Source organism: Myotis nattereri, assembly GCF_964212035.1.
Source record: "Myotis nattereri genome assembly, chromosome: 3".
Taxonomy (NCBI): domain Eukaryota; kingdom Metazoa; phylum Chordata; class Mammalia; order Chiroptera; family Vespertilionidae; genus Myotis; species Myotis nattereri.
Window position 1 is genome coordinate 174,528,289 of NC_138077.1, and position 24,370 is coordinate 174,552,658.

At 39.7% G+C, this 24,370-nt stretch overlaps 1 long non-coding RNA gene across 1 annotated transcript; it reads right to left on the bottom strand.

Annotated features, from left to right (window-relative positions):
- Positions 1-16,915: 16,915 nt before the first annotated feature.
- LOC308515203 lies at positions 16,916-23,853 on the bottom strand. Its single transcript, XR_013995648.1, has 3 exons — positions 22,719-23,853; positions 20,890-21,008; positions 16,916-17,162 (listed from the first exon to the last, which is right to left on the bottom strand). It is a non-coding gene; the product is annotated as an uncharacterized lncRNA (long non-coding RNA).
- Positions 23,854-24,370: the final 517 nt, after the last annotated feature.

The window sequence follows — 24,370 nt, forward strand, 5'->3', positions numbered from 1 at the left end:
CGCGCCAGTCACGAAGAAGGTGGGAGCCCGAGGGGGGCGGGAGGGGGCGGGCAGAGCGCCAGTAGGTTGCTCTGGAGGGACGCGCTCCCTTGGTTCTGACCAATCAGCGTGAGACAAGACTGCGCCTCCGCTGCGGACACGCGCGGGTGGGAAGGGGTTTGTGACCTGGCAGGTGCCGGGAAGGTGGGGCGGAGCGCGCGTGCGCGGCGGGGCCGTAGAGAAGCAGAGGCGACGGGGCCCCCCTCCAACTCCCCCCAGCATTTGTGGGTTCAGTTTCGGTCATCTTTCCGCCTCCTTCCTCGTGGTAGGGCAGCGCCCCTGGGTTCACCTGTGGAGACCCACCCTCAGTTTCCATTATGTCTTCAGAATTAGATCCTACCCATGAAGAAAACCAGGTCGAGATAGGGAGAGCTGATTTTTCTCCAGGCGTTCATTGGAAAAGGATATTTTAATTAGAAGAGGTGGCACCGACATGTGTTTCCCATGGGGAGAAATACACCATAAAGCTGCTTAAGTCAGAAAAGCCCTCAAAAGGTCACAAACCATGTGCAGTTTGATTTCAAATGGGGCAAAAAGGAAGACCTTTTGAGGTAGGAAAATGAAGTGATTGTTTTAAAAAATCATGGAGGATATCAATGTGTGGCCCGTCCTATTTTCCTGTGGTGGTCTGGAAACCTGTGTTCTGAGAATGCTCTTGGCGGAGGGGTGGTGCAAATTGGAACCCCCGTAAGTACTGATGTATGGTTTAGGCCGGTGGTCGGCAAACTCATTAGTCAACAGAGCCAAATAACAACAGTACAACAACTGAAATTTCTTTTGAGAGCCAAATTTTTTAAACTTAAACTATATAGGTAGGTACATTGTTATTAACTTAATTAGGGTACTCCTAAGCTGGCCTTTGCTAAAAACATCCTCAATCTGATTGAGGTACATTCGCTGAGGTCGACTTCTTCGAACTCTCCCATCCACACTTGTCTTGTATACTTATTTCGTCTTTCTCCTTTCCGACTTCTGCGCATGGGCCAGGAAGTTTCGATCGCACTGTATGTGCAGCCCGCATGTGGTATTTTGTTGAAGAGCCACACACAAGGGGCCAAAGAGCCGCATGTGGCTCGGGAGCCGCGGTTTGCCGACCACTGTCTTAGGCTATTGGAATGGGCCGCTAGACGCTAGATTCTAATCTAGCCGCTAGAATATTTTTACTCATGCTGTTGATTTCCATCACTTCACTCATTCATAAATTCAGCAAATCATACTCTGTAAAAATGCAGCTGGCTCATTTATATCACTGCATCTTTATATTTAGACATTGAAAGTTTAAATCGGATGGATGACTGCAATTAAAAGCCCCTACATGAAAATCAAGTCTCATTCTTGATAGCATGCATTTGCTATCAAGTCCCTTAACATTATTCTAGAACTTTCTTACCCTGTGTGGAGTCATTTTTTCTCTGGTCCCTAGCAACATTGGCAATAAGACAATGAAAAGTAAAGGATGTAGGAACTGAAGACCTGGTGGTCTGAGTCTTGGCTTTACTCCCCACTGGCTGTTGACAGCTGTCTTTTTCTAGAACCCAATCTCACATTCCCAAAATAATCCTAATGACACTAGCCTACCCTACCTACCTCACAGGTGAGCAAAAATGTAATGGATGTGGAAGAGTTTTATGAATTAAAACTCCTTTGCAAACATGCGTTACTACAATTATATGCTGAGAAGTATATGGGAACACTTATCACTAAGAGCTACAGGTGATTGAACTTCTGGGAGTAATTGAGTTATCCTGGGCTCTGTCCAGAGAATAGTTTCTCAGGGAAGGATGGTCAATGCTCTTCATGATCCTAAATCTAATGGGAAAATATGCCAAGGACATGATCAGTGAATTCAAAGAAGAAATACAAACATTCAAACAAATATGGAAAAGTTAGATAAATGTAAAATATGAATCATTGAAATAGGAAAAATAATGCCAAGAAGAGTGAAGTGCACTTTCATACACAGCTGGAACAAGCATTTTAGAGAAATTTTCCTAATTTTTATCAATATCAAGAAGCTTTAAAATATACATACTACTTAAACCCATGGTTCCATAATTCCACTTCCTATCATAAAATCTATTGAAATCATCAAAAATGCAAACGTTATTGAACAATGATATGTGTTGATATTCTGTATATACTGATCACTACATGTCCAATAAGCAAGAAAGGTTAACTACATTATAGAAAGTTTATAAGATAGACTATTTAGCAATTAATAAAAATAATGGTTTGGATAATATTTGATACTCATAAAATATTCATGATATATATAATAGTAAATTAAAAATTTAGGCATGAAATTATGAGTCAAGATTTCAACATTATAAATATTATGTATTTAATATGTGCACAAAAGACACATGCTTGTCATACTACTATGTCATTTTTATAGATGGATGGTACCATTATTTTCTGTAATCTTTTATACTTGTCAATCTTTCTGCAAGTAGTTTATATTACTTTATAATCAGAAAAAAAGACATTAAAAGGAATGCCTAATACAATGTAGGCTATCATTTTCAAACTATTAGCATTCATTTCTAAAAGTTTTCATTCAAATTTGGAAACTTGAATGAAACTAACTTTTAAACATTCATTGTAGGATTGTAAATTGGCACGCTTTCTCTGAAAAAATTGTGACAGTATATATCAAGAGTCTTTATAATGTTCAAGGCTTTTAAGCCAATAATTTCCCTTTCAGAATCTATTCTAAGAAAATAAGCAGATGCCTACAAATTTGTTGATTGCAGTGCTATTTATTAAAGCAAAAAAAGAAATAACCATTGAATGTATGGAAGAGTGATTAAGTACATTATGATATATCCATACATTGAAATATAATGTAGCTATTAAAATATTTTGAAAGAAGTTTAATTACTCAGGAAAATGCTTACAATATCATGTTCAAAGAAAAAATGGAATGATACAAATCTGTACATACAGTATGGATCTCTCTCTCTCTCTATATATATATATGCAAAAGTAGGTTTATAGTTGTGAGTACAGGAAACAGTTTATTCTTATATTATTGTTTATTCTTGTATTATATATTTTCCCATATGAACAACTATAAACCTACTTTTGCCCATATATATATATATATATATATATACACGCATATATATTTATATTTGTTATGCATGTGTGTGTATATATACACACAGCAAGAGAGAAAGAGACAGACTAAAGGAAATAAACAAAAATGTTAATAGTCGTATAATGATAGCTAGGTGTTGGAATAATGGGTTTTACCATCTTTGTACTTTACAGTAATCTTGTCATTTTCTAAAGTAATTTTATTATCAGACAAAAAACTAAAGGCTGAAAAATGCTTGAAATTGTGAATATGTTCCAATTTTAACTGTTGAAGAATACATATAAACACACACACACACACCACACTGCCTGGCTGATGTTGCTCAGTGGTTGAGCTTCCACCTGTGAACCCGGAGGTCAAGGTTCAATTCCCAGTCAGGGCACATGCCTGGGTTGCAGGTTCAATCCCCAGTAGGGGGCGTGCAGGAGGCAACTTATCAGTAATTCTCTCTCATTATTGATGTTTATACCTCTCCATCACCCTCTCTAAAATTAATACGAATATATTAATTCAAAAAAGATACACATACTTCTGAGTTATATATACACAAAGGTTGAGAAGAGAGTGGTTAAAATTAAGCACAAACTTTAGTATTACAGAGACTTGATACCCCTTCTTATTTGCCTGGGTGATCCTGGCAAGTAAAAAGGGGTATCAGCTTAATTCCATTAAGCTTCAGTTTCAGTCTCTGTAAACTAGAATAATGCTTGTATATTTCTGTGCATTTTTATATTGTTTAGGGATTTTTTGGTAGTGTGTGGAATAAATCAAATCAGGTAACTTTATTTAAAAACTAGAGAACCAATGCACAAAATTCATGCAAGAGCCTTGGCTCCGGCTCCTGCCTGCCGCAGCCTCGGCTGGGGACCCCTGCTGCCTCTGCCTTGGCCCCGCCTGCTGCGGCTTTGTCTGGAAGGAAGGACCTCCGGAAGAATGTCTGGTCTAATTAGCATATTATGCTTTTATTATTATAGATGACAACAACAATGTTATTGTAAGAATATGGGAAAGATCATAGATTCAGAGGAAAATCTAAGGAACCCATCATGAGAAAGTGCTGGTCCCAGAGCAGCTCCTCAGACTTAGTAGCAAAACTAAAGGAAGTCTTGTCAGAACAACACTACCTGGGTGAATAGAATAAGATGGTTGCTAAAGCTTTCTGTGATGTTCTACCCAAGATTCAAGTCCCAGGGAAAGCATCTTATTGGTTTATCATGAGATAAACTCTTTGCCAAAGGGGGATAGAGCACCTAAACTGGCCTCCCCACTAGGACTGCAGACCTAAGGTGAAATCACAGGGCAGTTGACCCATGTAGATGGAGGGTGGGGAGATGGATGCCTGCAGACAAAAACAACTCTATCCACATCTTTTCATAGGATTGCTGTGGAGATAAAATGTTAAATAGAAATCTTAGCACATAATAGTTGCTCAATACATTTTAGCTGTTCTATACACTGTGTGTGTGTGTGTGTGTGTGTGTTTGTGTTTGTACTGATTTAAAACACGACCTGAAAAAAATGTTAAAATATTAATAGTGGTTATTCATGGTGATTATTATTAATTTTTTTATTTTCCAGCTTCACCAAAATGGACAAATACCTTCACAAAAATAAAAAAAAATACTTATTTTAAGAGAGAGAAAAACAAGATCAGGATGAGATTTTAAGTCTGAAGTGAGCATAAATAGATGAAGAAATGATAAGAGAGTACCTTGCTTAGGTACTTTAAACAGAACTCTGGTAGGTTTGACTTGTGAAGAGGAACTCCATGCCTTGCACATACAAGTGATGGAATAAAGAAATGGAGAAGTCTAAGGTTTTCCTTACTGATATCTAGGTACCCTGGATGGCTGAGGGTAGACAGTAACTAGAGGAAAAGTCTGGCCTGAACAGGCACCTGTCTAGATATTCAGACAGAGCAGCCATGCTAGCAGAGAGACCATATCAGCCACAAACAGACCTCACCAGAAAAGTGAAGCAACTTGTTGGGCTCTCACACACAGGATCCTTTCAGCATTGCTTTAATGCAGTTATACCTTCCATCATCCCTCAAACAGAAGTCCTACAGATGTTTTCAAGACAGAAGGAAGGGAGAAGGGATAAAGGAAGGGAAGGAAATAGGAGGGAGGAAGTAAAGAACTGCAGGGTAATAATATTTATTGTATTTTAAACTGATGGGAAAGAATGTTTAGTTTGCCATTTATTGAGTGAAATAAATAAAACCATTTCACTTATTAAACATATTTAAACTCACCCCAAAGCTCTAAGTTAAATAAAATTAGACATCATTATTTTATCTTTGTTCTAAGTAACTCAGATGAGAAATTAATTCTCAAGTATATGTACTACATTTATAAAAATTTTAAAATAACAGGTAACAAGAATAGACATTTAGTAAAATGTACTGATAATATAACCAATCTAAAGTATCATTTAAACATATCAATCCTGTACTTTATATATCAGTTTACCTAACAGGGGTGGAGACCCTGTTTTCTGCCAAGGGCCATTTGGATATTTATAACATCAAGGGCCATACAAAATTATCAACCTAAAAATTTACCCTACTATATTTGGTCAAACGTTTAATTAACTCACCCCTGATGCCTTGGCATGGCAAGACCAAATGATTTGGGGGCCTTTTACTGCCCGGGGGCAGGACCCCTGAAGTGAATCATAAGATGTCATCATTTTACACTCTATTAGAAGAGATGATCCATGCTTCTCTTTCAGCTGGTGACCTAGTTTATGTACAAAATTCCTCTAATCCATGTAAGCAGATTTTAAAAATAAATACCAAACACTGACACATAGTGGCGAATCATTTAATCCACAGATATTTGTCTCTAAAAAGCAAGCACAATATAACTTTACACTATAACTACCCAAGGTACTTCCTGTTGTTTGCAAAGGTATTGAAAATTAATATTTGGAAACAAGAAGTTCTTTAATTTTCTGTATAAACGGAAAGTGGATAATATTATCTCCACAAAACAGGAGTCACTGAAATAAGAGCAGGATTTCTAAAGCAGACAGGGACCTCTGTGTTAAGAATCCTGCTGCTTATTATTTATTACTAGAGGCCCGGTGCACGAAGTTAATGCACGAGAGGGTGTCCCTCAGCCTTGCCTGAACCCTCTCCAATCTGGGACCCCTCGGGGGATGTCGTACTACCAGTTTAGGATATCCCTCTCACAAGCCGAGACTGCTGGCTCCTAACCGCTTGCCTTCCTGCCTGCCTGATTGCCCCTAACCACTCCCCTACTGGCCTGATGGCCTCCAACTGCCTTCCCCTGTTGGCCTGGTCACCCCCAACTGTCCTCTCCTGCAGGCCTGGTTTCCCCCTACTGCCCTCCCCTGCTGGCCTAGTTGCCCCCAACTTCCCTCTCCTGCTGGCCTGATCGCCCACAACTGCCCTCCCCTGCCAGCCATCTTGTGGCAGCCATCTTGTGATGCCATCTTATGATGACCTGAGGGCAGCCATCTTTTGGTGGCCATCTTGTGATGAAGTCGCACGTGACGCCTCCTGGCTTTTATTATATAGGATAGTTTGAGAAAACTATATGCTATTCTAAAACCTCTGCATGTATATCAACTGAAAATACATTAATGTTTGCCTAAGGATATACAAATATATGAGGAAAGAGAGAGAGAGAAAGAGAATGAGTTATGGAGAAACTATTACCTTAAAAAGTTACATATCTAAAGTATAGAGAGTGAGCAAGATGTACACTGAGTGGCCAGATTATTATGACCACCTGACGTTTGTAGGCAAATTAGCCATACACTGCATCGTATGGGATATGGAAGTCAAAGGCCTGTTCAAACACCTTTGCTGTCTGCAGTTACCAAGATAAAACGTCTCCAATTTGCACAGGAACACAAGGATTGCACAGTGGAGCATTGGAAAAAAGTCATGTGGTCCGATGAATCACATTTCCAGTTGCATCATGCAGATGGCAGAGTGAGAATTTGGCAGAAACAGCATGAAAGCATGCAGTCCACATGCATGAGTACAACCCTTCAAGCTGGTAGGGGTAGTGTTATGGGTTGGGGCATGTTTTTCTGGAATGATTTGGGCCCTTTAATTCATGTGGAACATCTGAATAGCACAACGTACCTAAGTATCATTGCTGATCAAGTTCATCCTATCATGTTGATGGCGTATCCCAATGGAGATGGCTTCTTCCAACAAGACAATGCGCCATGCCACAGTGCTTGTATTGTGCAGGAGTGGTTCCAAGAACATGAGGGAGACTTTACCTTGCTTAGGTGGCCCCCAGAATCACCAGATCTCAATCCAATTGAGCATTTGTGGGACGAAGTTAAAAGAGCCATCAGGCAGCTGGTTCCACAACCATCAAATCTCACAGAACTGGACAGTGCTATTCATCAGGCATGGTGTCAGATTCCTCGCATCACCTTTCAACATCTTGTGGAGTCAATGCCAAGAAGAATCACCCCAGTATTGAAGGCAAAAGATGGCCCAACAAAGTATTGATGGGGTGGTCATAATAATCTGGCCTCTCTCTCTCTCTCTCTCTCTCTCTCTCTCTCTCTCTCTCTGATATATATATATATACATATATATATATATATTTATGTATATATATATATATATATATATATATACATAAATATGTAAATATATCCCACATTCAAAGGCTGTTAAATCGTATTGTTTACCCATATCTTCAGAAAAAAAATCACTTCTACTCTCATGGTAAACAACCTGTTTCCCTCTTTATAATGGTCTGGCTCTCTAGCAACTTCAGTGCAAAATTAGAACTAATTTGCCTACAAACATCAGGTGGTCATAATAATCTGGCCACTCAGTATATAAGGATATTCACTTACATAAGCATATATAATTATCACACTTGGGAAATCTAACATTGATACAATATTATTATTTAATATATGATCCCTCTTTACATTTACATAATTATCTCCAATTATTTTTCTCTTTTCTTTGGGGGCCCAAAAGCAAATAATCAAGGATTATGCATTATGGTTATTGCCATGTAGCTTTGGTCTACTCTAATCTAGGTCCATTCCCCAGCCCGTGAGTGTGTGTGTGTGTGTGTGTGAGAGAGAGAGAGAGAGAGAGAGAGAGAGAGAGAGAGAGAGAGAGAATGACAGCACCATATTTGAATTGTTTAGTCCAGGAAAATCCATCAGATTGTTTCTTTGTGATCAGATTTGGTTTAACCACTTTTAGCAGAGATTATATTGTGAACTCAGTATATCACATTGGCAGGAATATGGTACTGAATTGTCCAACTATGGTGTATGTTGAATGTTATCATTTGGTTAGAATGGATGCCCACCAGATTTTTCCATTGTCAAGATCTTTTTCTCTTTGTAATTACTAAGTTAACTTGAGACTGTGTGAATATAGGATTCCCCCCAAAGTTTGTTACCCAATGCTTTTAGCATCCATTGTTAATTATCACCTGAATTAATTATTACTGTGGTGATCATAAAATAGTGGGTTTCTATTTCCATTCCATCTATATCCATTAGTTGGCATTCTGTTAAAAAACAAACAGAATTTTTCTTCTTCTCTTCACACCCACCTTAAAATTTTTTAAATGTAAACATGGATTCAAATTTACTTTTATTCAATATGATATAATCCATTCCTATCACTATTCATTTTAATCATCAGAATGTCCCAAATTCAGCCAGTGAGAACCCCTTCAGGTTGGCTTCTGTGTTCTTTCTGCATACCTCTATAGGTTTTTTAAAATAACTTCCTGTTTCCTGGTACAAGATGTTCCAGGTTCACTTTGTACGTTCCTTATCCTGGAATCAGCCGTTTTTCCAGAAGCATTGGTTCCATTTTTCGGGGAGTGGTGTTTAGTAAAGCTGAATGTATTTGACCAAAGTAGGTTCCATTTTATAATTAGCATTTCATTTCTTGGATATTAGATTTTAGTCCCTGTTAAAACAAATGCATCCTAGTAAAAATTAAAATACTGAACATAATCGTCACACTTTAGGGTGAAAGTAATTAACAGCCAACTTATTTTAGAAGGATTTGGAGGCTGAGAGACTGAGGACATTGGACAAGGTGAGAGTGGGAGGGGCAATGGAGAAGTGAGATGGACCCTTGGATAAGGAAGGAAAGATAACACTAACTTCTCCTATTCCAGGCACCATCACATACGCAATTTACTTGAATCCTCACAACGATATTTATTTTTGTAAATGAGGAACTAACTTGTTCAAAGTTGCAGTGTGCATGGCAGATAAGAAGAACCAAACCCTTTCTTTATTTGACCCCAAAAGCCTCATCAGTGCCTTCTAGTACCCCTTGCCATTCTCTGAGCCTTGGGCTAAGAAGACAAGGTTCACCCATTCCAAGGTTTGAGAAGGGCCAACTATGGTTGTGCTGCCTTCCCTATTCCATGTGAAGTTGCTCACTGTGACTTACGTGCATAGCCACCCTCACAAACATTGTCCTTCAGTTGAGAATAAGTTCCAAGTGTTTCTCTTTCCCTCAGGAAGGCTGTGGGAAACAATTCTATTTTAGTGTTTTCTTTCAGTGTTTTTTTTTCCAAAAAGAAAAGATAGGCATCGCAAATTGAATGCGGTCTCAGTTGGATTACTCATTACAAGTATTGCTTGTTGCCAAAAGTTAGTGTTGGTGGTGGGAAGGCCTGTTGTAGGCTTGTAAGAGATAACCGAGGCAAGCTGCCTAAAAAACAAGGTTGGGTACAAAGTCCAAAAGAACATGTTTTTTTCCCTTCTTATTGTTACCTTGGTCAGGTTCCTGAACTCTTGGTTCTCTGTTTTCTCTTTGTAAAGGAGGATAATAATAGCTTGCCTGTCCGAAGAAAGGAGGCAGGATATCTAGGACAACATCAACAACCACCTATTAAGTAACTCCTCTAGATAAAACATTTCTTTTGACGCTGGAAATGTAGAGAAATATAAGGCAGTGTCTCCACCTTTATTATGCTTACCATTTGATTGGGGATGCTGGACTTGCATATATAAAAAAGGCAAATAACACAGAGACATATTTGCAACACACCTGTGAGTATCAAAGACAAGAAAAAGGACTGATCACCAAGAACATTAGACGCTTTCCACTTAAAAATAATAATAAAATACAATGTTCTCTTTTTTTCTACCCATGTTCTAAGAAACAAAGGAAGGAACAAACAAAGGAAAAAGGGAATAAATGAAAGGGAAGGGAAAAGGGAAAGGAAAAAAAACCACACTTTTATATTTACCTATATTTATAGGTAAATATAAAAGTCCATATTTATGTATTTTTAGTTTTTAACTTCTTATTTTCCTGTATAATTTAAAGAAAACTTCATAAAATTATAATTATAAATCTATGTTGAGTATATAATGCATAAAAATGTAATTTGTGACAATAATAACATAAAGAGAGAGATGGAGTTGTATAGGTGCAAACTTTTTATATATGATTAAAATTGATATTTATTCAAACTAAATTGTTATAAATTAAAATGTTCACTGTAGTCCTCAGTGCAATCAAATAAGAAAATAAGTTGAAATGTGTAGAAAAACATGAGAAAGGAGTTGAAATGGTAAATATATATATATATATATACACACACACACACACACATACATACATGTTAAATATATATATAACTAGGTCACATCTGGGACACATGAATATGTGTATATATTTAACACCAAAGAATGCAGTCATGCATTCAGTCAGCAACTAGAGGCCTGGTGCAGGGACCTCAGCCTGGCCTGTGCCCTCTTGCAATCTGGGACCCCTTGGGGGATGTTGGAGAGCTGGTTTTGACCTGATCCCTGCAGGCCAGGCTGAGGGACCCCACCAGAGCATGATCGGGCTGGAGAGGAACCGCGGGAGGGCTCCAGGGCATGTCTGGTATGTCTCATCCAGTCCGGGTTGGCCAGACTCCAGCAGCAAGCTAACCTACCAGTTGGAACATCTGCCCCCTAGTGGTCAGTGTGTGTCATAGCAGCTGGTCGAATGGTCGAACAGATACTTAGCATATTAGGTTTTTATTATATAGGATTACATTAAATGTAAATTAAATAAAAACTCCAACCAGAATGGATTTTTAAAAAACATGATTCAACTATATACTGCCTACAAGAAACTCAGTTGAGATCCAAAGACAAGCTAGGTTGAAAAATTAAAGGATGTTCAAAGGCATTCCATGCCACGAAAAGACAGCTGGGTTACCTATATTAATATTATACAAAGATGGAAGGTAAGAAAAATATGTTATAATAGACAAAGAGGGATATTACATAATGGCTCATTGGTTGGAGCATTGGCCTGTGCACTGAAGGTTCAATCCCAGTCCCTAGTTGGGGCATGTGTTGGAGGCAATCAATCGGTGTGTCTCTCTCACATAGATGTTTTTTTCTCTCCCCTCTCCCCCATCTTTCTCCCTCTCCCTACTTTAAAAATAAAAGATCATTCTATCAGAAGATAATTATACACACACAGAGCCCCAAAACATACAAAGCAAAAAACTGACAATAAAAAGGGAAAATAGTTCAACAATAATAGTAGGACACTTATATACCCCATTTCAATAACAGGTAGAACAACTAGACAGACTAACAAGGAAGAGAAGACCTGAACAACACTATTCTCCAAGGGGATATAAGAAACATATAGGACATTCCAACAACAGCAGAAAACACATTCTTCTTAAGTGCACATGTAACATTCTACAGAATGACCATATCTAGGCCATAAAATGTATCAATACATTTTAAAAGACAGAAACCATACAAAGCATTTCCTCTAAACATAATGAAATACAATTAGAAATTATTAGAAAACTCCTAGAAGAAAATATAGGGGAAAAGCTCTTGACATTGGGGTTAGCAATGATTTCTTGCATATAACACCAAAAGCACAAGCAAGAAAAGCAAAATAACACAAGTAATCAAACTGAAAAGCTTCTGCACAGCAATGGAAACAATCAACAAAGTGAAAAGGCAAACTATAGAATGGGAAAAAATATTTTAAACCATATAACTTGTAAGGGGTTACTATCCAATATATACACGGAACTCCTACAATTCAAGCGCAAAATAAAACAATAACAACAAACTTGATTTAAAATAGGCAAATGAATTGATGTTTCTCCAAGGAAGACATACAAATGGCTGCATACAAGTGGTACATGAAAAGAGGCTCAACATAACTAATCATCAGGGAAATACAAATCAAAACCACAGTGAGATATCATTCCCATATGTTAGGATAGCTTTTTTAAACACACACACACACACACACACACACACACATGCACACACAACAACAACAACAACAACAACAACTGTTGGTGAAGATATGGAGAAATTGGAACCCCCGTAACACTGTTGGTACTTGTAAAATGCAAAATAGTACAACCTCTAAGGAAAACAATAGGGAGTTTCCTCAAAAAATTAAAATTTAAATTATTGTATGATTCAGAAATCTCATTTTGAGGTATATGCCCAAAAATATTGAAATCAGGATTTCAACAAGATACATACACTCCCATGTTCACGGCAACTGTATTGACAATAGCCAATATATAGAAACAACCTAAATGTCCATCACAGATGAATGGATAAATAAAATGGATAAGGAAAAATATATGTTATTCCACCTTTAAAAAGAAGGAAATTCTGCCATATGTAAGTTCCAGAGATGTGCAGTACTACCTTCATTTCATTGTGCCCATCAACAGATGAATGGATAAACAAAATGTGGTATATACATGCAATGGGATATTATTCAGCCTTAAAAAGGAATGAAGTACTGGTTCATGCTACAGTGTGGATGAACCTGGAAAACATTATGCTAAATGAAAGAATCCAGACATGAAAGACCACATAGTGTATGTTTGCATTCATATATGTCCAGAATGGGCACAGAGACAGAAAGCGGATTAGTGGCTGCAAAGTGTGGTGGGAGAGGGAAATGGCCAGTGACTGCTGACAGGCACAACTTTTCTTCATGGGATGATGAAGGTATTCTGAAATTAGGATTAATGTTTGTAAAACACTGTGAATGTACCAAACACCATTATGCCAAATGAAATAAGTCATTCAGAGAAAGTTAAGTATCACATGATCTCACTCATTTGTGGAATATAATGAACAACATAAACTGATGAACAAAACTAGATCCAGAGACATAGAATCATTGAACAAACCGTCATACCTCATAGAGAAGGGAGGGGAGGGAGAGGTAAGCAATCACCCAAAGAACTGGTATGCATATAAGCATAACCAATGGGCACAGATAATGGGTGAGGTGTAAGCCTGGTCTGGGGGGGCAGGGGCAGGCTGGGAGATGACAATGGAGGGAAAAGGGAACATATGTAATACTTTCAACAATAAGGAATTTAAAAAAAATGAATCCAAGGGGAATTTTATGTTCTATGAATTTTACCCCAAAGTTAAAAATACAAGAGGGGAAGTATTCAATGATTCTTCTTTTATGCCCAGCCTTATTGTAGGCATTTTCCACCTGTATTCTCATTGATCTATGGATATTTGTCCATAAACTGATCATGACTTAATTGAAGAGACTGTCAAAACTTGAATCAAAACTTTACAATTTGGTCCTAAAATTTAGAATTCTACCTCTGTGAAGCAACCCCTTAACTTTCCTAAGACAGAAAAAAATGACTACATTTTATATAATGCTTCTCAAAACTTTTTCCAGCTTCTGATATTTACCCATATTATGCTTTGGTTTTTATTTTTACATTTGTTTTATTTTACAATGTGACATGTTTATTTCTCTCTTACTAGTTTATATTTCTTCACTCACACATAGTACATGCTCAATAAAGTTTTCACTGGCCAGCTGGAATTACATATTTGGTTCCTATAAGTGTATTACATTAATGGCTCCTAAAATAGCCATGCCTGTTTGACTTGCCTGTGCAACACTCAGAATCTATTTCAAGAATGAAACTAGGTCACATCTGGGACACATGAACAATTTTAAGAAAAATTCTTTCTGAAACACAAAACTCACAATTGTATGTAAAATACAGTCAAACGCATCATGTCAAAAAGTTTTAAAGGATTAAAACTTCATTATTACACTTCTGGGTTTTGCTCTTTTACTTCTTTAATTCACTTTATAACAACAGAATGATTTACACATGCTGAAAATCAAAACAGGGAGAAAATGACAAAAAGAAAAGCAAGACATTTTACCTTTATGAGTTTTCTCAATGCTGTGGTTATCTATATATATAAAACCCTAATGTGCAAATAGACCAAATGGCGGAAAAACTGAACAACTGAACAACCAGTCGCTATGATGTGTGCTGACCACCAGGGGGTGTATGCGGAACATGGCAGGTGTCGGCCACAGTGGGATGGTGGAGCAGGTGAGTGGGGCGCCAGACCAAGGCAGAGTGCCAGTCGCTGTCATTAGGATGAGCCTCTGGTGGTTACTGAAAATTCTTCACTCCCACACCCTGCGGTCCCGCCCTGTGCTTGCACCTGCTGCCGGTGCCAGCCCCACTCACACTCGCAACCAGCGCCAGAGCTGCCACTCGCACCCACTGCCAGCACCCAGCACCAGTCTGATCACTCAGCGCTGTCGGTGGTTGTGAGCGGTGGCTGCCAGCCCCGATTGCCCTCAGGGCTTCTCCAGCTCCCCCTACTCCTGAGGGGCGATTGGGGCTGGCAGCTGCTGCTCGCACCCACTGCTGGCACTGGCCCCAATTGCATTGCGCTGTCAGCAGGTGCAAGCAGGGCCGGTGCAAGCAGGGCCAGTGCGGTCAGCGCATGGGAGCGGTGGCGGCAGGAGCAGGGCTGCCAGCAGACAAGGGACTGGGGCTGTGGTGGGAGGGGCCGAGTGGGGTCACGGAGGATGGGCCAAGACCCCCCCCCCCCCCCGTGCCCATTGCAGCCTCACAGCCACAGTTCCTTTCAAGGTGCACGAATTCATGCACTGGGCCCCTAATTTTATATAATACTAGAGGCCCGATGCATGAAGATTCATGCAAGAATGGGCCTTCCTTCCCCTGGCTGCTGGCACCGCCTTTATTCTGGCCTGGAGCCACTTTTCTGCCTTCATTCTGGCCTGGAGCTGCCTTTCTGCCTTCCCTTGCTGCCCAGAGGCCTGGAGCGGCTGGGGCAGTGCTGAATGCCTGCGTCGTCACAATGGCAACGACGCAAGCGTCCCGCCCCACCCCGGCCACTCCGGGCCTGCATATGCAAATTAATCCGCCAGCTCTGTTGGGTTAATTTGCATACTCACTCCTGATTGGCTGGTGGGAGGCACAAAGGTACGGTCAATTTGCATCTTTCTCTTTTATTAGTGTAGATCTGTTTGGTTATGGACACAACTTATTCACAAAGAACTAAGGCATCTCTCCTTTACTGTAAAATCATGTGTCAAAAAGGCATAGACACACACACAAAAAAACTACCAATAAAGACAGTCTGAGGAATAGGGTCTCTCCTGGCCACAGTAGCACGTAGGATACTTTATAAGAGAAGCATGTGGAATGGTCTGACTTTGGTGGTTTCTAGAAACAACAGAATTTGCTGGATGCACACAAACCTTTTCTTGTACCTATGCTAGACACTGTAAATAACAGTGGGTACTACTCTCTTTATTATTTAAGTAATTCATAAAGTTGATCCTTTTTTTGTGAAAAGGAGGCCTAATATTTCTTTTCTGATGGCACGTTATTTGAAAAATGTAAATCATCCCCAAAATGCTTAAGCAGGTGCTAACACTAGCCATTCCATTAATTCAGGTGTGCCTGCTTATTACTACCCTATACCCAGGACCTAAAATGGTACAAAGAAAAAGCTCTTTGCTGCACCATTTCTCTTTGAATTTCATTAAAACCTAGAACTATATTTTACATCTTCATAAATGCTAGCCTTTGGTTGTTGTTTTTCAGGTTAATGAGCTGATTAATCCTGATCCCCCTTCTTTCTTCTGTTTATATTCCATATTAGGGAAAGAGGGTTATCTGATGGAAAGGACTTGGTCTCATGTCTCAAATTGTTGTGAAGCTCTCCCTTATGCTGTCTTATACCGCTTACTTCAGATTTATTGGCATTTATTGGCATTTACCCTCTATAATAGAAGGGTAATATGAAAATTGACCCTAACAGCAGAACAACCAGGAATGAATGGTCACTATGACATGCACTGACCACTAGTGGGCAGATGCTTAATGTAGGAGCTGTCCCCTGGTGGTCAGTGTGCTCCCACAGTGGTGCACCGCTCAGTCACAAGCGGGCTGACGGCTATGAGTGCAGTGGCAGTGGTGGGAGCTTCTCCCGCCTCCTTGGCAGCAGTAAGGATGTCTGAGGCTTAGCTGGCAGGTGGACATCCCCTGAGGCCTCCCGGGCTGCCAGAGGGATGTCTGACTGCCAGCTTAGGCCCGATCCCCTGGGGAGCAGGCCTAAGCCAGCAGGTGGACATCCCCCAAGGGGTCCCAGACTGTAAGAGGGCACAGGCTGGGCTGAGGGACACTCCCCTCCCACAAGTGCACAAATTTTTGTGCACCGGGCTTCTAGTCTACTATAAAGAGTACCTGTCTCTGGAGTTGGCCTGTAGTGGGGGCTCAAAAATGGAACTCTGTTCCTTTCCTTTTCCATCTTGTTATAAATATTCCTTGTATGACTCAAGGCCCTGGCCAGGAACAGAATACATGCTCACATTGGATTCTGATGAGAATTTAACGAAGGGATTACTTACAAGAGTATGAACAGGGTTGAGAAAAACCAACAAATGATCCTGAGGCATCTAGGGATAGTGACATCAAGAAGCCTTTATTTCCTTCTGCCCAAAGAAGTGAGGGGAGGCAGCAGTCTTGGAGCTTTCTGAGAGCCAGCACTAGGGAAGGCCGCTGCCCTTCGGGAGCTGTAGTCACAAAAGGAACAGCCTCCCTTAGACTCTTGGCAGTGAGGCAGTGGAGAGATGTTATTTCTTGTTGGCTGCACTGAACAGGAAGTCAAGGGTGAAGAGAGCCTAGGTAGTGCAGTTTGCAGGGTCATCCTCCTAGGGCATAGAGCAGGGAAGAGAAGTGAGGGGAATGGATCTAGATGATGAAAGGAAAAAGAAAGAGCATGCTCACTTCATAATTTAACTTAGAACTATTCATAAAGCAGTATTATCCAAATTTAACAGGCGAAGACATTGATATGCCAAGTTTTAATTGCTCGAAGTCACATTGCTACTAAATAGCTGACCTAGGATTGAAATTCATGTCTTCCCATTCCATTTCTTCTTTTCTTTCTTCCTTCCTTTCTTCCTTCCTTCCTTCCTTCCTTCCTTCCTTCCTTCCTTCCTTTCTTTCTTTCTTTCTTTCTCTTTCTTTCTTTCTTTCTTTCTTTCTTTCTTTCTTTCTTTCTTTCTTTCTTTCTTCTTTCTTTCTTTTTTATTTCAGAGAGGAAGGGAGAGGGAGAGAGAGAGAGAGACATAAGTAATGAGAGAGAATCATTGATCCTGCATCCCCCACACTGGAGACTGAGCTCCCAACACAGGCATGTGCCCTGACTGGGAATTGAACCGTGACCTCCTGGTTCATAAGTTGACACTCAACCACTGAGCTATGCTTGCCAGGCCATTTCTATTCTTTTGTACCAAAATGTCTTCCATGCATATGACTCGTCTCATATTGTTGGCAATGTGAATCTTGTGAATGATTATGTCTTACATTTTAAATTTGTCTATTAGAAATTTCAGAGTCAGATTTTAAGCCCTCTTAGCTAAGTGTGCTGGATTTTATGGCTTGCATTTCTCATGGACCTTACCTCACTATTTGATCTTACTTTACTTTCATCCTGATTTCTTTATTTTTTTTTATATTACATATATTTTCTTCCATGTCTTTTTTGAAGAGGTAAAGAATAGACAATGAATAGTGAGTAGCTAGGTAACCTTGGGCCTATACTTAGTTAGTTTTTTTCCTAACAAAAAGTCATGACTATCCTTGTATAGGCACTGCTAACCCCTCACCTCCACCCTCAAGCACACACATATATAATATTTGCTCTAAAGTTGGTTTTACTAACATAGTCTTATTCAACAAAGTGTCCCCAGCAGCCATTACCAATACATTAGTATTGGCAGGGGAGTTGAAATGTATTTGCTAGGCTTGCTATAAAATGACCAGGAAATTAATTGGTGATACTACAGTATCTTTAATATGGAAATGCCCTATGGAGATAGTGGCTTCCATATTTAATAGACAACCTGAGAGCCTTTTACTCAAGCTTCTTGTCTGTGAAGAACATCACTATAGTCTGACTGTTTCCCATATTCCAAGTACTTTAGTAAAGGAAAGACAAGCAATATGTGAATGTATTTCCTCTCCAAATAATTAATTTTCCTTCTCCAGACTCAAATGTGTGGCATTATTCCAAGGATATCACAATGGTTATTTTTTAAAGTGCTGTGCTATTTGTTTTTATCATCCTAGATAAATGCCTATTTGGCCTTATTAATAGAGTTAGCTCCGCTAAAGCTGTTGGGTCACAATTCCATTATCTAACATCCGGAGGCAGCACTACAACGCCATTTAGGAGAGAGTGGAATTCATTTAAGCAATTCAAGACTTGGATCCCATTCAAGACCATTTAGTGAAAGTCCCAAAGGATTGTTATCAAGAAGCCTTGCCCATAAAGTCATAATGTCATGGAGCAGAATAACGATCAATGCATTGACAATAGCAGTTTCTTCGAGTTCTATATTTGTAGGTTATAATGTTCTCACCTGTATTATTGTGTAAGTCCAAAATAAAGGTTTAACAAGTTCTCTTTCACACATGTCTATGTGTATGTAAATATATAATCAAAATAGGAGATTCATCTTTCCAAACTCTTGAATTGTTCACCTTCTACTCTGTCTCTTGAAACTCAAGTGTATTGGCCTGTGAGCTCTGATAATGAGGAATGACATTTCTTTACTCAAGCTGACAGCCTGGGCACTTTCCCTTTCTCCCCCATGTCAAGTTCAGTAGACTTTGACATTGACACGGGTGAGGTTGTTTCTCCTTCAGAAACCAGCTATAATTTGATATGTTTGAGAATTAAAATTAAGCACATGTTCAAGATTCTGACCCCTTTCAATACAGAATCATTCCTGATATTGTTCTTTTCCATGTCTTTTCCACTTCTCCAGTTGTCAAAGGTGAACAATGAACACTTTGATGAGGTTTCGACCTTTTAAAAATTGCTTTCCTATATATTATGTCATTGTCTTTCCATATCATTCTGTATAGTAGATCTCATGATTCTCGCTTCACCAATGAAGACATGAAAGTCTGACATTCAGCAGTAGACAAACTCGGGGTGGGGGAGGGGGCACAGTCAGCTGTTCCAATGCTGCCAGAGGTCAGTGGTGTTCACCATGCATTAATGATTCAAAAATATCTGTTGCTCATCTCAGTGTGTCCATCACAGTACCAGACATTGTGAGGGTGACATAGATATTCAGAACAACTCAGAACATGTCTTCTTTGCTCCAGGAGGAACTTATAGGCACTAAGTTCTTCCTACCTCTAGCCCTTCCCAAGTGCTATTTCCTTTGCCTGGATGATTCTTCCTAACCTTCCTTAACTCTTCCTCACTTCTCTAGACTCCATGAAGGGGGCATTAGTGTAGTCACTGCTGTGTTCCCTGTGCCTAGCACAGTGCTTTGTACATGGTAAATGCTCCATCAGTATTTGTTGCATGACTGTTTGAACTTGGCATGTTATCTTGCTGTCCCTTGCTTCTCCTGTGGTCATTACAATTCCTTGGTGTCCTGTTGCAATTATAATTCAAGTTTCTCCTGCACTTGGAGTCATTATGGCCATTCTGCTTCTGACTTTGAAATAAACCACTAAAAAGTAGGTCCTATAGGTGGTCTTTCTCTGTGGGAATTTGTATTGAAAATCTGCCTAGTTGCCCAAACTGGTTTGGCTCAGTGGATAGAGCATCGGCCTGCAGACTGAAAGGTCCCAGGTTCGATTCTGGTCAAGGGCATGTACCTGGGTTGTGGGCACATCCCCAGTAGGAGATGTGCAGGAGGCAGCTGATGGATGTTTCTCTCTCATCTATGTTTCTAACTCTCTATCTCTCTCCCTTCCTCTCTGTAAAAAATCAATAAAATATATTAAAAAAAAAAGAAAAGAAAATCTGCCTAGACCCACTGCCAGTTCAAAATAGGAAGCATTGATCAGAGACAACACTGGGAACTAATCATAAAGCCTGATAGGATTTGCCAGTTTAATTTACAAAAATTAACCAGTTTGCCCTGGCAGTGTGGCTTGGTTGGTTGGAGCATCGTCCTATACACGGGTTCAATTCCTAATCAGGGTACATAACTAGGTTTGCAGGTTTGATCCCCAGTCGGGGTATGAATAGGAAGCAACAGACCTATGTTTCTCTTTCATCGATGTTTTTCTCTCTCTCTCTCTCTTTCTCTCTCTCTCTTTCTCTCTCTCTCTTCCTTCCTCTCTCTCTATATATAAAAAAAGACATATCCTCAGGTGAGGACTTAAAAAATTAACCAGTTTTTAACTTTTCTACTAGAAATAATAGAATTATAAATTATGCCCTATTTGTAAGTCCAGTCTTACAGCTACATTGTTGATATTCAGCATTTAATATCTAGGGCAGAGTTAGAATAAAATTATTGCTTCCAAAGTGAGTAAAACACACATTTAAAAGATTTAATAGGAGGAAATGTCATAAATCCATTCAAATACTCTGATGTTATATAGATAAAAGAAATATTTAACCTTATGAAACTTTGTTATCATCATCATCATCATCATCATCATCCTCCTCCATTCAAACATCTTTACATTTCTGGCATGAACATGGGGTCTGGAAGATAGTGTGTATTCAACAAATGTTTCTGAAATGAATGAATACACATACATACTATGACTGATACTTGACAAGAACTTTACAGCATGCAAAGTGAACAGTTTTCAGGCCATTATGCCATTTGAACCTTATAACAACCCAGCCAGCTGGACAAAGGAATGATTACTAACTCTATCTTAAAAATGAAAAAAAAAAAAAAAAGAGCAAGCCAGAGGGATTAACTGATTTGTCTAAGTTCACACATAACTAGTGTGTGATAGGGTTCCCACTCACACCCAAGGCCTTGTGACTCCAAGTCTAGATGCTATTCTGGCTTGTCTTTCACACATACATTTATGTATGGTGTAAGGACAGACTTCCTTAACATGTTAAATGGCACTCAATATATTTTCAAATATTGGAATGAAATTGTTCTATTTTTTTTTAAATTAGAGAATCACTAACCTAAATAAACACAGACATCATTAAAACAAATTTAGGGCCTGAAAATAAATGAACACATTGTCTTGGGACTAAAATGGGAGGAAACCACTGGGTGTGTGGGATAAAAATAACCGTGCTGTTAGTGAACTGTCAGCCTCTCTTAGTCTGAAGGAGTGAATAATTATCACAAGAGGAAAAAGAAAATAAACCATAATTAAGCCATGGTGGTAATAGTGCTCCTTTAGGGATAATTATTTTTCTTTATTGCCTTCTAACAGTACTACTTTATAGATGATATAGAACGTTCTATTCTTATTTTTATAGTTATATTTGATCCATGAACTGTAAAACCTATGCTTTTGATAAACAAATTGTTTTCTTAATCTGCTTTAAACTTAGTAAAACCTTTAGATTTTACAGGAGACACTATAAACATTTTTAAACAACCACTGACTCATTATTTAACAAAAACAACAGACCGTTGTTAATTCATTTAGCCCAACAATCAATAAACGTCTAAAAACTGTGCAGTAATGGGAGTTGTGAGAGAGAGAGAGCGGCCTGGGGAGCGGAGGGGGGGGGGGGGCGGGTGGGTGGTGGTGGCGGGGAGAGGAGGTGGCTCTGTGTTACTGGAATTCTCCTGCAGAGGCTGGTAGTCAAGCCAGAGAAAATTCCAGAATTGAGTTGTAGGATGGGCTTCTTTCTTTGTTACTTTTTGGAAATTTTGTAACTGTCCTAATTTAAAAAAAAAGTCTTCAATTTGCCTACAATAAAATTACAGGTATAATAAAATAAACAACCCTAGCATTCACTGAGGGCAACCAATCAGGAAAAGAGAAATCTTTTATCAAGAATTCACAGCTGAGGAAAGTACAATTCGGTGAGTATACAATGTAGTCCTGAGCTAAAGAGGGGAACATTATTCTTAAAACTTAGTGGAGCCTGGAGCTCTGTGAGGCATTGGGTAGAAGCCTGGCCCTGGAAAAATCTTTGACTGGAATAACTAATGTACATAACAGCATATGTCTCAGCGAAAATGCACCAGTATCCCCGCTATGAGCTCATTTTATAGATATGGCCTTAGTGCCATCCAAAAACTGGGAAGACAAAACTGTGGACCAGGTTTAAGTTTCCTGAAGATGACTACCAGCAGAGAAATGCTTCTATGGGATGTGGGATGGGGGCGCTGAGAAGTTGGGGAGGCTCCCACTTCACATGCCTCCATTTCTTTGTGAACAGGGATGCCCTCCCTTCCCCTATTTAAAACCCTTCTGTGGCAAACTATTGCATTCATGACAAAATCTGAAATCTTTACCATGGTTTTAAGGCCTTGGCTCACTTGCTCCCACCACAATGGACCGCTTCCAGTTCTTCATTTCCATTGAGCTCTTTTAACTTGATGCTTCTTCAGATGCGGCTCCTTCCACCTGAAATGCTGTCACCTAATTCCTGTTCATTCAATAGATGTTGGCCTAAGTATTCTTGCTTCAGAGAAGACCACTCTGACCTCCACCTCACACCATTTGTCTTAAATCAAACCTATAATGCATTTACATAGAATATGGCACTTTTCTTCATGGCATTTATAACAACCTATTTGGACTTGTATTTCCTACTAGTGGCCCATTGCACAAAGATTCGTGCACTAGGCCTTCCTTCCCCTGGATGTCGGCACCAGTTTACCTCTGGCACCTGGGACCCAGGCCTTTGGTCCAGCCACAGCAGTGAGTCTTGGCTTCTCCACTGCGGCTGCTCCCAGCCCCTCCTTTTTTTTTTCCAGCTCCTTGAGTGGAGCCCACGGCAGGCTGGAAGCCTGGGCCCCCGGCAACCCAGGTCCCCAGCCACTCATTGAGTGGGGTCCAGGGCCGGCGGGAAGCTTGGCTTCCTCTGTCGCCAGGAGAAACCCAAGCCCCCTGCTCACTCCAGCTCCATGGCCGCCGCCATCTTCAATCATCTTCAGTATTCACTCTTCGCCTGTGTATGCAAATTAACCACCATCTTTGTTGGGTTGATTTGCATAGTCGCTCTGATTGGCTGGTGGGTGTAGCGGAGTGGCGGAGTGATGGTTAATTTGCACGTTTCTCTTTTATTAGTGTTGATGGTATGTATGTGGGTTAGTATCCATGCACTCATAAATGTTCTGGAACTGACCACTGAGAGGGCCTAGAAGTATAGCTAGCACCCACGTGTTGGTTTCTAACAAGGCTCCCTGGAGAACGGCTGAGTCTAAGGCTGAGGCAGGAAATACACAGGAGGAGCCTGATGCATCTTGTAGTGACAGGAAACAAAGAAATGCTTTTAAAGATGGTGACATGTGAAAAGGACACAGTAGTCAAACTGGAATAGCTCCCAGGAGCCCAAACTGGAACAATTTGAGAAACATCTATAAGTAAATAATGATAGTACTGGATTATAACCTAAAGAATAAAAGAAACATCTATGAATCCATACTGATATAAATGATAGAATAAATGAGTAAAGAACTGGAAGGGACAAATGTTTCCTATAGAAGAATTACAAATAATAAATATAGTTGCTCCCTGCTCCAGGAAATAGAGCTTAATTCCTCTCCCCTGGAGTGTGGGTGGGACTTAGTCACTCACTTCTAAGTAACAGGATGTAAAAAGAGAAAAAATAGTAACTTTACAGTAAAGAAATCTGACATAGGCTACCTTCACTCAGTGATTAAGGTTAACGTCACCGGTGATAAATCGTGTTTATAGCATGTATCCTTGACATGACATGATGAGAAGGGCACGCCACCTTTATATTATTCACCTCCCAAATCCATAACTCCAGTTTATTTTGAGAAAGCATCAGGAAACCCAAATTGAGGGATTTCCTACAAAACACCTGACCATCAATTTTCAGGAGTGTCGAGATCATAAACAACAAAGGAATTCTGAGAAGTTGTTGACTAAATGCAATGTCCTGCCTGGGATCTGGGACAAGAACACCAGTGGGAAA